General features: G+C 48.3%; 1 long non-coding RNA gene across 1 annotated transcript; it reads left to right on the top strand.

Moving 5' to 3' along the window:
- Nucleotides 1-239: 239 nt before the first annotated feature.
- Nucleotides 240-15,784, top strand: LOC107130898 (uncharacterized). The gene is made up of 3 exons (XR_001493629.3): nt 240-434; nt 8,452-8,678; nt 15,641-15,784. It is a non-coding gene; the product is annotated as an uncharacterized lncRNA (long non-coding RNA).
- Nucleotides 15,785-16,276: the final 492 nt, after the last annotated feature.

The following is a 16,276-nucleotide window of genomic DNA, read 5'->3' as shown; positions in this document are numbered from 1 at the left end:
ACCGCTGGATTAGCAAACAAAAAGGTACCTGATACTTTGTCTTCCGGCGCTGTGTTGGGCTCTGGGCTGAAACCTAGTCTCTCACAGGCCCTGGGAACAGTCCCACCAATTAAGATCCATCCCTGATTTCCGACTCTGTAACTGGGGACAAGTTAATCAACTCCTCTTAGCCCTTAGTGTCCTCATCAATTATTACGTGGTAATAACCCCTCCAGAGTCGCGGGGAGAATTAGCTCGGAGCGGTGCATGGGGCTAGAACTCAGGGACCAGCGGATCTGACAATGCAGGTTTCCCGCTCGCCTCTTGGGTTTTTGAAACGCCCTCAGCGGCGTTTTCTTCCTAATTCTGGTTCGGAGGAGCCATCTCTCTCCATCGCGTCTGCCAGCGGGGTTTGCTTCACACACAGACGTGGGCAGATGGCATCGGGGGCACACGTGTGAAAGCCGAGAAGGTTGCGGCGCATTCGCGGTTTGGTTCACAGGACGCGGGCGTGGGGTTGGTGGGGTGGGATGGGTGTGCTGGGTGGGATGGTGTCGGGGGTCGCAGGGGACAAGAGGGTGTTTGGTGGTAATTGGGAGTCCCGGGGATCTTTGTAAAATTTGGATGCCTACAGTATTCCACCCCTGAACTTGAGTGGGCTTTGGGTTTTTGTTTATGTGGGGCTTTTCTCCTCTTGTCAAGCACAGCGCTTGCCCCCAGCGGCCTGGCGTCGGGCTGCAGCCGGCAGAGGGAGGGAGGCGACCGGCATCCGCGCTCGCTGATCAGGGAGTGCGGGGCCTTCTGCTGGGAAACGTGGAGGGGCTCCGGACAGCCGCGCGCCCTGGCGGGTCACGCAAAGCTCTGAGGGACGGTCGGTCTTCCGGGACGAGACTGGCCGCCGCAGCGCGAGCTGGGGGTGCTGGCGGAGCAGCGAGGGGGGCAGGATCAGAGGGGATGGAGCCCCGAGGGCGGGTACGCTCTCGGCTTCCTGCCGCCAGGGGGCGCCCACGGGCAGAGCCGGGCGGGGCGGCAGCTACAGAAAGAGGGGTGCGTGGAAAGCAAGTAGGCCAGGCCAGGCCAGGAGGGCGCAGCCCCCGCGCGGTGTCTCCAAGCTCTCTCCAACTAGTGTTGGGTCACCCTCGGCTTAGCCCCGGGGGAGGACGAAAGGGTTGGGTGCAAGGCCTAGCACCTAGTGGCCATTCATTAAATACGTGCTGGCTGACGAGCTCAGGAACGGCTCTAGGGAGCAGCTGGCTCAGAAACCTGAAGTTCAAGCCCACTCATTCCCGTCTCCGTTCCCGACGGCCTTTTAGTTACCGTGCCCTGGGCTGCGACGGCTTCCTTTTGGAGTAGGGTAGCAAGTGAGCCCCCGCGCAGCGAGGACACCGACTGGGCGGCGGGGACAGGGGTGTCCGGAGGTATCCCCGCTCCGTGTCCTCGCCTTCGACTGCCTCCACGGTACACAGCAGTCATGGCTTCGACTGTGACTTCTTAACTGGCTCCTCCCTGATGGCTGAGCGAAGCCACGGGAGAAAGGCAGGAGGGCTTCCTTCCCATGACCTTAGTCCAGGCGCCTGCCCGAATCGTGCTCGGGTGGATAAGTCTGATCTGAGCACCACAGGGGCCGGGCGCCTGGACCAAGGGGGTTCGCCAAGAGGGTCTAAGAACAAGCTCGGAGTCTCTGGAACTAGCTGGGGTGCGTGGGAGTGCGCGCCACGGCCCGCGATTTCCGGGAGCGTGTCTCGACTTCTGCCAGTGCCAACGCAGGAGAGAGAATTGCAGCTCAGAGAGGGCAGCGGGAATGGAAACTGAAGGGCAAGAGCTTGGCTCTCTAATGCCACCCAACTTAGTGGTTCAGAGCTTGGCCTCAAAGGAAGATTCAGTTCAAGTCCCGGCTCTCCCACTCACCAGCTGTGTGATCTTGGGGGAAGTTAACCCCTCTGAGCCTGTTTCCTGCTCTGTAAAATGGAAATTTAAAAACTTAAACATCTACTTCTGTTGAGGCTGTTGTGAAGAAGTGGGATTGTGGGTGCATAGCTCTTAGCACTGTGCCTGGCACAGGTTAAGGCTGGGTACGTGGCACCTGTGAGAACCAGTGTTCTCATAGCTGGCCTGGCCAGATGCAATCATAAGCGAAGATGACTCACTTCCCCAGCAAAGGTGTGCGAAACCCTGCGCATGCTGCTGTACTCTGCACCCTGGCAGAAGAGAACCCAGGAGGGTCGGGACCTCCAACACTCAGCCCTCAGGGCTGAGGACACTGCGCTGTTTCTGCCCCTCCTAAACCCGGAGGCCGCGATGCCCCTGTGCAGTACGGCTGGCACCCACCCTACAAGCTGATTCCTGGGGGACTGTCCTGCAGCAGACACCGGCAACCATCACTGGCGACCTTGACTGAGCACATGTGGGCATCCTAAGGACATTATCTCAATCCTCACACCATTCCTGAAAAAAACAAAGAAACTGGTGCTCAGAGAGGCAAAGTAACTCACTCAAGGTCACACAGCCAGAGAGTGGCCAAGCTGGGACCCCAACCCACTCTGGCTCCGGAGCTGGCGCCACTTCCTTCCTTCCTCTCCATCAAGCTCGGTCCCAAAGCCTAGGACAAACCATCCGATTGGGGTAGGAAAGGCCACACGCGTCCTGGGGTCGAGGACCCTGTGCCCACGACGGCAGTCTTGCTCTCGGCAACCGTAGAAGCCAGTGCCAGACAAGTTGGGTTGGAAGGGGCGCGCTGAGCTGGCGGAAGGGGACTCTGGGCCCCGCCCTGCCCGCGCCCCCGCGGATCGTGCCTCGGTGCTCTGGCTCCTGCCAAGTTTGCCCCCATCTCTCAGGTGTCCTTGGACTGGACCTCTGCACCTCTCCAGCCTGGGGTGCACGGAGGGGCTGGCCCTGATTGATACCCACTTCCTTTCTTCTCTGGAAAGCCCAGGTGCCAACGAAAGGTGCCCTGGAAGCTGGTGTTGCTTTAAGAATGAACTGTCCCAGCTCCAAACCAGTCTCTCTGAACACAAGCCTCTTCCTTCCGTTCGCCCGGGCCAGTAGTCGAAGTCTCCCTGGGTCTCCAGCCCCCTCCCGGGTAGACGTCAGTCGGGACTTGGGCCCCGGAGTTGAGAAAGGGTGCGGACCATGCTGGGGACCTAGCTCAGGCAGTCGGGGTCCGGGTCCCCTTTGGGGAAGTGAGCGCTTGAGGCAGAGGGAGAAAGGCTTTGAGTACGGCTTGGGGGACTTCTTGAGACCCCCGGGTATAGCTTCTCTGTCAGGCCAGGAAAGGAGAAAAAATCTGTCCCGCGCAACCCAGGGAGGAGCCTTGCAGCTGCGGAGGGGGGCAGTTTCAGAGCTGGATACCAGGGGGCAGTGCTGCGCAGCGAATCTGCCGGGCTCCAGTTTGCAGCCCGGGGCAGCACGTTTACCGAATTCCCTTCGTCTCTCAAAGCCGCTGCAAAGTTCCTCTCAGAGTGCTCCTGACGCCAACAGCCCCCTCGCCCCGTAACATGCGAAAGAGGGCACAGTCCTCTCCCTCCGCGCGTTGCAGTTGGTGCGGGCGTCCTGGCTGTCTTTCCTTGGTAAAGGCAGCTACCCCCGGCTTGGTTTTTGACCACTGACTTAGCCCTAGGGAAACGTAAGGTGGGGTGGCGGGGTGCCCCGTCGGGTTTTTGCAGGCCGTGTGAGCAACCTCAGATTAGAGGTTGAGGGGACTTTCTCAGCCTGGGCTGGAGCTCCCGAAAATGCAGGCGCCGCCTTTGAGACGAAAAAAAGGCACTGGAGATGGGCCGCCTGCATTTGATCGCCTTCCAGATTTACGTAGAAATGCATCCGAGGAAAGGTCTGATAGAAGGCAGAGAAGGTGGAGGCCCACCCCCGCCCAAGTAGGAGCCATCCCAAAACTACAGGTGCGAAGGGGGCTGAACCTTATCTCCAGGACGGCGCCAGGCCCACTGCACCCCCAGAATCGGTGTTGTTTGAGGAATGTCTTTCTATTCTACAGGAGGCTGTGTCCATGCTTAAAATGTGCAGAAGCAGTGAGCAGACGTGACCCGGTGACGTGCACGGGGCTTTTCCCACCCACGGGGCTAGGAACTCCACTCCCTGTCCCGTCCCGGGGAAAGAGACCGAGCACTTCGGGCTCTGGGGCCAAAAGTGAGCCCAGGAACTTGGTGAAATAGAAACCGGACATATTATCTTTGGACTCGGCCTCCTTTTGCTGGGAGTTTTGTTTTTGGTTTCTCTCTCTTTCTCTCTCTCTCTCTAATAGCGCTTTGCAATAAATAAAATAAAAAGGCATGTCTGTGTGTGAATGCTATGGCCGTTTGTTCTTTGAAGAATTCACACTTTAAAATTGCTTTCTGTGAGCGCAGAGGAAGAACATATAAACCACCGTTATGTAATTTGAAACCATCAATAGCCCCCTTTTAAGGTTGTCTTTATTGTGAGAAGTCAAGGTAATGATTTTGTCGCTGTCTAATTTCATCCCAATGTATGGCGTTGCTTTTATAGCCTTTCAAAGGTAAGTGAAAGGCATCAATCTAGGGCCCTTTTTTGTGGCCGATTAACAGTTTAAACTGGTTTTCTAACCCTGTCACAACTATTGGGCTGATAAACAGGATTTCTGCGGAGGCATTAGCAAGTCTGTAAATAGATCATTAAAAAAAAAAAAAAAAAAAAAAAAAAAAAAAACCACAGCACCTCAGGCAATTCTGAGTTCCTCTGACAAAAATAAACCGTAAGTCCACAGAGGTGTATGTGTGTATGCATGTGTGTGTTTCTCACCTCCAAGAAGAGGTAGTTACAAATGACTTCTCAAGAGTTATTTGTGTCCTGGTTATTATTATTACTACTATTGTCATAATCTTAGGAGAAAGTGAGCAAGCTGACGACACAGGGATGGAAATCAATGAGCTTGTGGGTTCTGCATTGACTCTACCTTATTGTAGGAAATGTCCCCCTTTAATCATTGGGTAAGCCTGGCGCTGCTGCCAACCTTCTTTGACATAGAACGGTCCAAAGAGAAATATCCTATTTTATTGCAAGGGTTCCTTGGAAGAAGATACTTTATGTGGGACAACTGCTGAAGAAACGACAGACATGAAGGCAAGCTTGACACCAACATAGGGATACCCGTCAGTCACCTTTGATCTCCCCTCCCACATGCCACTGAGAAATAGTTTTTAAAAATAGAAGCAAAATGACAAACTAGACAATTTGAGACTTAAATAAAAATAGCTTTAGGCCCAGTTCCACTGAAAGCTTTTTCTCTTTGACGCTGCCGTGTTTCTCTGTTGCAACAGAAACCTCTAACTCCCCGCCCAGGGTCTCACACCGAGGCCAGACAGCCCCGCTCCCGGGATCACCCGAGGGTTACCTTTGGGTGCAGGCGCGGCCTCTTTCTCCGAAGGGAGGGGCAGCTCCCCCAGTGCAAAATGAAGGAGAAATGATAAGCAGCGGTGAAACGGTCTAGAGGCCCAGCCTGGCACCCGTCCCGCAAGGTGCTGGGGGAGGCGACACCCTGCAGCGCCAAGGGGATGCTCCTCAGGCGCAGCGGGCGGGACAGCTTGGGCTGTCCCTTTTGTCTTCCACGCTTCTCCTGCGGCGGGTTCCGGGAGTTTAGGGCCGGGCCCAGAAAGGAAAAGGCGAGAAGGCGCGTCTGGGCTCTGTAGGAGTGCAGCCGCTGCCGAGTCCGCACCCGGCCTCTTCCCTAGCGGCCCCAGACCAGGCCAGACGTTGAGGTGAGGTTGCCCGGCAGGCGGAGACCCCAGCTGGAGGGTTCTCCGAGTCCCCAGCCGTCGGCGCAGGAAGTTGAAGCGGCCAACACGCCTTCCTCCCCACTAGACTCCCGGGCCCACGTGCTGGTCCACGCCGGGGACCCGAGAGCATCGCGACGGGGCTGGGGGACGCCTCCCGGGCGTCGAGGAAAGACTGGACCGAGGGGGCAGGCGGGGCCCACGCGGTTGCATTTCGCGCCCCGCCGCCGCCTTCAAGAAGCAGAACCCAGAGCCCGACCTGCACCCTCACTCCGGCCCCCGAGCCCGGCCTGGCCCGCAGTGCTCGGGGAGGCCCTGGGTGGCGCTGTCTCCTCTGCTCCTGCAAACGCCACCGCCAGAAAATAGCACCCATCCGACCCGGCCCGGCGAGACACCGACCCGGGGCTGCGTCAGCTTCGCTTCAGCCTCTCCGGGTGCGGATCCCAGGCCGGGCCGGCCGAGGGAGGCGGGCGGAACGCAGAGTCCAGGCGGCTCCCACCTCCCGGAGGGGTCCCGGGGACCTGCGTGGGGCCGGCGGGGGCCGGGATTCCGGGCGGGGCGAAGGGACCCAGTTCGGCTGCGGGGCGCGCGGTCGCTCTCCCTCCGGACGCCGCTCGGATCCCGCCCTACCTCTCCGGTCCCTCGCCGGACTCTACATCGCCTTCGGCGTTTCCTCTCCCTCCCGGAGTTTCCACCCCTCGGCTTGTCTTATTCTCGGCTCCTTCGCCCACCCTTTCCTCCCCACCTTGTCCCCCGCCCCCACTCTTCTGCAGTTTGTGACTGAGAGCGCCCCAAACACCTCATCAAGCCAATAAACCCAAAATGTAAGCACTGCCCAAACCCGTGTGCTTATCCTGCCGCTTCTAGAAGGCAAATTGATACGGGGTGGATTTGGATCGGCTTTCTCAGAGAGGCCAGAAAGCTTTCAAAAATTCTAAGTCAGGAGACAGCTGTCTGTTTTCTTAGCACCTCTGTAGCGCCGAGGACGTCTTCAACCTCCTTAGACACCCCCAGCCCAGGGACGTTAGCCCATTGCCCAGATGGAAGACAGAGCAGGGAGGTAACCCCAAAGGTTACAAACTTGATTCTTCTCATGTGGTGGATTCCAGTCTTTTGAAGACGATCTCCACCTCTTGTTTTCCCTTCTTATTTAATTTCTTGATGTTTTCTTGGATGGCTTAAGCGACAGGAGGAAGAGAGGGCAAAGGCAGCCCCCATACCTTTCAATAGAGTGAAATAGCCTGAAATTACAGCTACATAACTATCAAAAATGAAACTGTGTTTGTGAAAATCTGTAACCCTAGCTATGTAATTGGAGAGATTCATGAAAAAGGATATTGCACAGGTGAAAGTGATTTTACAATTGCTTTCATATTTTTAATATTTTTCAAAAATTGTTGAGAGGACTTTTCCTGAATACAAGGGATGAATGTTTCGGCTTGGAAAGTTCAGTGTAGCCCTAGTCATTGGAAGGCTACAGTTATCATAAATTGCTTTTAAAGTGTTTATTAAAGTGATTGAAATTTGTTTCTTTGAAAAAAAAAAAAGTCTCTGAACTTACCAACTTCCTACCTTACCAAATAGACTTTCCTGAAACTTGAAAATGGTTCCCATGAACTTTCTCTTGGCAAAACTGCACAGTAAACATGTTCTTGGAACTCTTTTTAAAAAGGAGTTGGAGCCCAATTTTCACAACCATTCATTTTCCTGCCAGATTCTTTGCATTGGGCATTTCCCTGTGTGCCCGGGACCTTACTATTGTTGAAGCAGAAGTTCTCATGTAGGAAATTTTGTATTCCTAGGGGACTCTGCTTTAGGGCAAAGGCTGAAATGATACAGGTTTAGGCATCCCATGGTTACTGAGTCAGTGGTCATCACATTAAATATTTTGGGCATGCTGACGAGGTAAGGAAGATGCAGAAACTGACCAGATTGATGAAGGCTGAAGACAAAATTCTAAGCAGTCCCTTGTTTTGCATGAAGCACTGTGATATTCAGGAAGATAAGGTGTTAAGATCGAAATTGCCCAAAGTGTCTATGCACCTTCATATTTATTGCTAATTATCACCTCTTTTCCATTTGTCGTTGTATTTGGCCAGCCCTGAATACCTGGAGACTGATCTGGGAACGGTTTGCTTTCGTTTCTTCCCATATATTTTTATTAACAACTTGAACTGATCCTGCCTAATCCAAATTCTTATACTTTGATCTTGTTCCTTAGCATCCACATTAAAGAGGTTTTTTTGTTTGTTTCCACCAAATTTTTACCTCCCGCTTAACTTTGTCCCTATGCTAGTTCTATTTGCTTATTATTCTCCTATTTATTCTCTCGACTTGAGATTTCTGTGATGGTTACTTACATTAGTGACCACATTGCCAAAGCACCTTCAAAAGTGACTGATGCCCTTTATTACATACTGGAGTTGCGTTTAACCAGGGAATCCTCATCAAGCCAGAAAGGTGAGGGAGAAAACTGAGATAATCACATACAGGTAACTGAGGGCAAAAACATTGTTTTGTCTCATCATTGAGTTTTTTCCAAATGAATGTTTTAAAATTAGAAATATCAGATTAATGATGGTAATAAAAATATAAATTGCCTCTTTCCAATGAGTATTCAGGCCAGGATCCTCTTCTGCCAGTGACAACATGAAACACAGAAAAGTTATATGTCTGGCCCCAAATGCTTAGTTCCTGTTACTAACAATCGATCTGGCGTTCTTCTTTGTAGGGAAACCTGACCTTAGAGGAAATGGAAAAGTTGGAGAGACACTGAGCACTGATATGAAATAATTCTCTTGCTGAAATACATGAAGGGAGTCCCAGCAGCCATATTAGTATTTCCATGTCCTGTGTCAGCCCCAAGTAGAGAGAACTTGGAATGGGAGGAGAAATGGCAGCCATCAGGAAATAAAATGCTGGCCCAGAGAATTCTAAGCAAGTCAATCACCAGTCCAAGTAAGGAGGTGTTTTTTTGTTTTGTTTTGTTTTTTAAAAAATCCACTTGCCGTTTGTTTTACCCAATTCAAAATTTTTTCCCAAGAAAAAAAAAATACACTTGTAAAATGTCTCATTAACAGCAAAGATGAATTGGACCTCAACTTTTGAATGCCATGCTGCTTTAATGGAAACTGTAGAAGTTCGTGGAATGAAAGAATACTGCCAGCATGCATTCGGACTATTTTCCATCTGTGTGGTAGAGTCTGAGCTGTGTGTTCTACAGAAGCTCCAGTTGGCAGAAGGACGACTTTGGCCCTGAATTTTCATTTATTTTTGTTTCAAAAATGAAAGGATAGTTGCTATTTTTCCAAACTTTAGAATTTTAAATCACTACCCACTTTTGATTTCTGATTTAAATCTTGTTTTGAGAGACACATGAGACAGTCTCTACATATTATATTATTTTGCAAGGGAAAAAAGGGAGAGAAATCGGAAAGTGCTGACTTTCTATGTCAAATGAATGGATTATCGGCTTCATTCTTCTTTATTTTATAAAGGTTTTCTTTTCAAGAAATGCAGAACCTTATCAATACAATATATATCAGTCTAATCGGCAGTCATAAAATGGGTGGCATGAGGGTGGGATATGGCAGCAGGGAGATCTCAGCGGGTAGCAAAGCATGATGTGATTGTGTTTTTATGGAAAGCTTGTTTTGTCCAGTGGCTGATGAAATTCAAAATGGTCCCCTAAGCCTATCTCTGAAGTCAGCAGTTCAGAAACAGTAGAGCTAGCAGCTCTCTTAACCTCTGTACGCTGCCCCCTACTTACCCAGCAACACCCCGGCCCAGAGCACCTCCAAATGTAAGACTTATATAACCAAATGGAAGCTTCTAGGAAGTACTCAGTTCCAGGATCAACAGTTTTTGCTTTATAAAGAAGGTAGCAGTTCAACCCCTTGTTTGTTTTTGCGTCCGCATTTCCCTACCAGCAGGAGACCATTACCCGGGACAATGTTCTATTCCATTGTCATTATCTCCTACGGAACTAAAACAATGCTCTGTTTGGCCTCCCAGGCAAGGGGGATTTGTTCTGCTCTTCTTTAAGCAGAGTTTCCGACTGAGTTTCTGACCCAGTCACTTGATATCCAGCAGGGATACCTGGTGACAATTTTTTTAAAATGTGCTATCTTGTGTTTTGTAATTTCATTCTCTGAGAAATAACCCAGAAACTTGATTCTCAATCAAGAGGAATCACACCATGGCTAAGAGAAGAGGGCTTGCTCAAGCTGCATGAGCTCTATAATTTAAATCAGCCAGATAGGATTTATTTATAGTTGTTTTATCTTTTGTTTTGTTTTGTTTTGTTATTGAATAGCGAACCCTAAAAGGTTTCCTAACATTGTGTTGTTGATTATCAAACCCCAAAAGGTTGGGAACCACAGCAGCTCAGATGTTTTCCATTAGACCATGGTGTTTCTTTCTATTTCTTTTTAAATACACAAGTAAATTATAAATATAGATAGAGATGAGATTGAGATAGAGATCAATGATGCCAAGGTTTCTAACATGACAAATGTTGATGAACAATAACTCATTGGAACTATTTTGTCATACTTGAGATTTTCCAGAAAATAGAACAAGTCCACAGAATGGGCTTAATCTGCCAAAGCATCTCCCTCTTTACAAGCATCTACACAGGCCTCCAGCCCTAAATACTTTCACCTGGACAATGTTATGAAGCTTAATCCAGTACTAGTAGCAGAAAGACTTGTTTACTTTGGAGCTAAGGAGTGAGCAGGACACTGAAGACTTTGTTTTGTCCTTGGACTTGAGGCAAACTAATTGTTAGCATCGCTCCAGTTGTTGCTATCATTTTATTACTCATATGTAGCTATGAATAACTTGAGAAACTGAAATGTAACTGCTGCATATAATAAAAAATCAATGGCCAAGACTGGCTACCTGAGGAGACTGAGTCCCATGCTAATGAGGCTAAGATTTTATACTGATTTTGTTTTGCTCTGAGATGGTAGTCTAATAACCCCCCCGTCTCCAGCAGCTTGGTGGCTGAATTGGTGGAAACCTATTCTCAGATGGCTAGTGGAGAAACAGTTCAGAGCCCAGATCATGCTGGAGAGCAGGAGAGCCTTGGTGAAAGATGAGATGGCAAAATGCTTAAGATGTGGGGATCAGGAGGCAGACACACCTGCGTTTGAAACCTGGCTCCCCCATTTGCTCTCTAGGTGATAGAGTAAGTTACTAACCACTCTTACCTTCTGATATCTTATCTCTAAGAGTAGAAGAAATAAAAGGAATAGTGCCCCATTATTTGTAAGAAAGTGTGAGCGATAAGGTGCAGGTAAAGCGTTCTACACTAAATATTAGCAATCGTCATTATTATTTGTGTATCCAATGAACAGCACTGCCCACTGAAGGCTCCAACACTAGAGTCCTTCCCAACCCTGTCTCTATCACTTGAAAGAATGGTTACACGTTTTGTTCCTAGAGCCCAGCCTACTTACTGTCATGCCCGAGGGAAGCTTCATTTAGTTGATCTGTTTGGGTTATACATTCATGGATTTATTCTGCAAATCACAGTGGTCTTCACAGTCATGATGATTCTTCTTTATGAAAAATAGTTGAGAAAGCTAGAATATATTTTTAAGCCCTAGTTTTACAAATGGGAACCTACAAGCAGAAATTAACTGGCATATTACTGTGCTCCATGTAAGTCTAAGAGGTTGAAATAACTAAGGCCAACACATTTTATTTTTCCTTAACGATACCAGACATGTGACAAAACAAAGCTTTCATAAGGAATGCCTGAAATAGGGGAGACCTTCTCAAGGAAACTCCAGCTATGGGAGCTGATTGGTGGCTTGTGAGCAGTTCTCATTTCCCTACTGATGGATTGAGAGGCTAACAGAAGTCTATGGAACAAAAGAGATCCACTCCAGCTTTGAGTGCGATAAATTTTTTAAGGCCATGGCTGTCTTATTTATGTATTTATTTATTTATTTTTTGAGACAGAGTTTCACTCTTGTTGTCCAGGCTAGAGTACAATGGTGTGATCTTAGCTTACTGCAACCTCTGCCTACCGGGTTCAAGTGATTCTCCTGCTTCAGCCTCCCGAGTAGCTGAGATTACAGGCATGTGCCACCACACCCGGCTAATTTTGCATTTTTAGTATAGACGGGGTTTCTCCATTTTGGTCAAGCTGGTCTCGAACTCCTGACCTCAGGTGATCCACCCACCTAGGTCTCCCAAAGTGCTGGGATTACAGGCGTGAGCCACCGCACCCAGCCGTAGGTCATGGCTGTCTTTAATACCCTTTCCTTAAAGTTCCCTAGTCCTAAATGTATGAATTCTGAAATATTCTTAAAGGGTCATGCTTTTGATGGCATTACATTGGTTTTTTTGTAATATGATCCCATTACACATCATGATGTGATGATGTATGGTGTGTCTGCAGAAAGTCCAGGATTATGGCAACAAGTGAACTGGATAACCCTTCTGCTTTCTTACAGCTCTTCTGAAAACTTCCTTGTTTTGCCTTTTCAAACATCAGGGGCACGACTTATAAGAGCCAAATTTTGCCCCGCATGCTATATCATGGTTTCCAGTCTGTGGAGCTCCATCATACTCTGTTGGGCATCCTGTGTCTTATTCCTCTCTTTAGGTCCAGTTTCTACATCCATTATCTGTGTTACCTCAGGCTTCAGAAGCTTCCCCAAAATGTGGGCTACTTTCCCCTCGTCACTGGGTATTTATTTATTTATTTTTACTGAAGCCTGAGCCCTGTAATCTTACCACACTGGCCACAGCTTCAGGAGAAAGATCACTGCTCTCAAGAACTTACAGTCTAGTGATGGATACAAATGTGCATGAAAAAATAACTAGCAATGGAAAGCAAGGCATGAAATGCGATGAAACATGGTCAAGATGCTAAGTGCTATGACATATTACACTCTGAACCTCACTTTGCTCATGTGAAAAGCTGGAGAGAATCTTCCCAAGCTTAGCACACCCTTATAGGATTTTGGTGAAAATCAGATGAGGTGGTAGGTATGGAAGATTTCTGCCAACTACAAATCAATTACACCAAAAAATTAAGAGGGCTTGTCAAATCACAAAATTAACAGAATTATTATTAAACCTTAAGAGGACACTTAAGGATAAATGCCAGATTTAGTAGCATGGTAGTATCATTCTATCCGGGGGGGGGGGCAGGAGGGCGGGAGTACCATTGGGAATGGTACACAGAGGGCCTTCAGTTCCATTGGTGTGCTGTGTATCTTATGCTCAGTGGTGGTTATACAAATGTTTGTCATCTCATTTTATAAACTTTGGTAGATATTAAATATTATAACATATATTATTTAGTTATTGAGTTTTTTGTTTGTTTTTGTTTTTGTTTTGAGATAGAGTCTTGTTCTGTTGTCTAGGCTGGAGAGCGGTGACACAATCTTTGCTCACTGCAACCTCCACCTCCCAGGTTCAAGTAATCCTTCCACCTCAGCCTCCTAAGTAGATGGGATTACAGGTGCCTGCCACCATGCCCAGCTAATTTTTTATTTTTACTAGAGATGGGTTTCACCATGTTGGGTAGACTGGTCTCCAACTCTTGACCTCGAGTGATCCACCCACCTCAGTCTCTCAAAGTGCTGAGATTAAAAGCATGAGCCACCGTGTCTGACCAGTTATTGAGTTTTAGAAGTGTTATTTTCCTGATAAGGAACTGAGATCTAGAGAGGGAAATGCTTGCCTAGAATCAAACAGCCTCTTACTAGCTAAACTAGTGCTAGATCTTAATTGTTTCCACTCCCCCTCAATGTGTTATTTCCTTTGTCCTCTGTAGATATTGCAGTCATCCTGGATTCCCTTTCCCTCATACTCAATCCAACGGCAGGTCCTGTCATGTCTACCTTCTAGCTATGGACTGCGTCTGTACTTCTCCCCCTCGCCCCTGCCTGTGCGTCAGGGCATTCCCCAGCTGCCCTTGACTGAGGGTGGAAGGGGGAGCGTAGAGTCAGGCAGGGCTATGGTACAGGTTTCCTGGTTGGGTCTAAACTGAAAGAGCATTGTATTTATTCAGATGGAAAACATAAGGAACCAGCAAGTCTGTTATGTGAACTTTCGTAAGACATTTATGTAGTTATATTTGAAAGTACTCTAAAAGTATGATGTGTTCTTAAATTTTTTTTTTTTTCCAGATATGGCCTTTTTCTCTCACCCAGGATGAAGTGTGGTAGTGCAACTATAGCTCCCAGCAGCCTCAAACTCCTGGGCTCAAGTGATCCTCCAGCCTCAGCCTCTTGAGTAGCTAGGATTACAGGTGTGCACCACTACATGCAGCTATTTTTAAATTTTTTTTTGTAGAGACAGGAGTCTCACTACATTGCCTAGGCTGATCTGGAACTCCTGGCTTCAAGCGATCCTTCTATCTCTCCCTCCCAAAGTGCTGGATTACAGGCATGAGCTGGCGCCCAGCCTGAAGTGTTGTTTATAAATGCATACGTGCATGGGGAGGTGTTTAGACATGGTTCTGCAGCCATTGGAAGAAAGACACCTGCTTCTCTCCTATGCTCATCTTTGAATGCCAGGATTGAGTTCCACATCTTCAAAGACGCTGTGGCCACAGTCCGGCTCTCATCCCAGCCAGTCCTTTCTTTCTTTCGAACTCCTTCACCACATGCAGCCTGGACCACAAAGTTTAGCCCTCAGGAATGTCTTGATTCATCTGACATTTCAGTGGAAGATTAGAAGCATCCTGCACTGGGAGCACATATGGCAGGTGAGGTCCCCTCCTGCAACCCAGGAGGCTCTGTGCTCCCCGAGAGTGGGTGTCAGCACATTATGTGGCAGGTGGGTGCTCCTTAAATATTTGCTGGATGAACGAATGAAGAGCCTCCTCACTGGGGTCCCTATTTGCACTCTTACATTGCTGTGAGGTATCTTTACACTGCTACAGAGGTCTTTTAAAAGCATCGATCAGATTGCAAACTCTCGTGGCTGCCCATTGCTCCTAGAATAAATATAAACTCCCTCTCGTAGCCTATGAAGACATTCTATGGCCTGTTGCCTGCTTCCTTTCCAAGCTCTTCTTTCACTCTCTCCTTGACTCAGCCAAAGCAGCCTTCCTCTGTTCCTCTAATATGCTACACGTTCCTGCATCAAGGCCCTTGCACTTGCCTTTGTTCTGCCTGGGAATCTCTTTCCCTGGTTCTGCACGTGCTTGGCCAAAACAGTCCCAGTCACACACTCTATGACCTCGTAGCACTTAACCACTGTCTGAATTATCCAGCTGATTGATGTGTTTACCTGTTCCTTGCCTGCTGCTACCCTCTCCTTCTAGACTTAAATTTCTAAGCCAGGCATGGTGGTTCACTCCTGTAATCCCTGCACTTTAGGAGGCTGAGGTGGGCATATCACTTGAAGTCAGGAGTTCGAGACCAGCCTGGCCAACATGGTGAGACCCTGTCTCTACTAAAAATACAAAAAAAATTAGCCAGGCATGGTGGTGCATGCCTATAATCCCAAATGCTCAGGAGGCTGAAGCAGGAGAATCGCTTGAACCTGAGAGGCGGAGGTTGCAATGAGCTGAGATCACGTCACTGCACTTCAGCCTGGGAGACAGAAGGAGACTCCACCTAAAAAAAAAAAAGAAGTCCCTAAGAACAAAGCCAATATTTGCCTTTTTCACTGCTGTGTCTCCAGCCATTTAACCTAAGAGTGGCAATTCTTTGTGCTCAGTAAATGAATGAATGAAAAAAATCATTCCACCCTGTTATGGACTGAATTGTGTTCCTCCAAAATTCATATGTTGAAGTCCTAACCCCCAATATGACTGTATTTAGAGACAGAACCTTTAGGGAAGAGATTAAGTTTAAATGAGGTCATAAGGGTGGACCCCTAATCCAATATGGCTGGTGTCCTTTTCAGAAGAGGGACACCAGATCTTTCTTTCCATGTGGTCACAGAGGAAAGGCCATGTGAGGACATAATGAGAAGAAAGCCATCTACAAGCCAAGAAGAAAACCCTCGCCAGAAACCAACTCTGATGCTGGTACCTTGATCTTGGATTTCCAGCCCCTGGACGATGAGAAGATAAATGTCTGTTGTTTCAGCCCCCAGTCTGTGGTATTTTGTTGTAGCAGCCCCAGCAGACTGACATACACACCATCACTTACCAGCTGGCTGGCCTTGGACAAATCACTTAACCTCTGTTTGCCTTAGTTTTTTTTACCTGTTATTTTCACCTGTTAAATGGAGTTAGTCATAGTCCCTGCCTCATAGAGTTGTGGTCAAAGATTAAATGAGTTAATATATGTAAGACCTTTAGGATACTATTTTAGTGTTAACTGTATTAGTGTTAGTAAAGCAGGTTCAGTTATATTTAGTGAATAACAGCAATAATGCAAAATTTTAGAACTCCTGGTAGGACATCTGGGAGGAAAATGTCACTGCAGAAAAAGGTGGCTTGGATAGGTGGCAAAATTAATGAGCAGATGCAAGAGGATGGAGGAGGAGAAGAAGTTCTGGGGGAGACAGTCTTGGAAGAGACAGGCTATGAGATGTGTCTAGGGGCAGCACACAGGGTAGTCTGGCTTGGGCGG

Source organism: Macaca fascicularis, chromosome 9, assembly GCF_037993035.2.
Source record: "Macaca fascicularis isolate 582-1 chromosome 9, T2T-MFA8v1.1".
NCBI classification, from domain to species: Eukaryota; Metazoa; Chordata; class Mammalia; order Primates; family Cercopithecidae; genus Macaca; species Macaca fascicularis.
The sequence above is the reverse complement of the archived record's forward strand: the minus strand, read 5'-3'. Positions and strand labels throughout refer to the sequence as shown.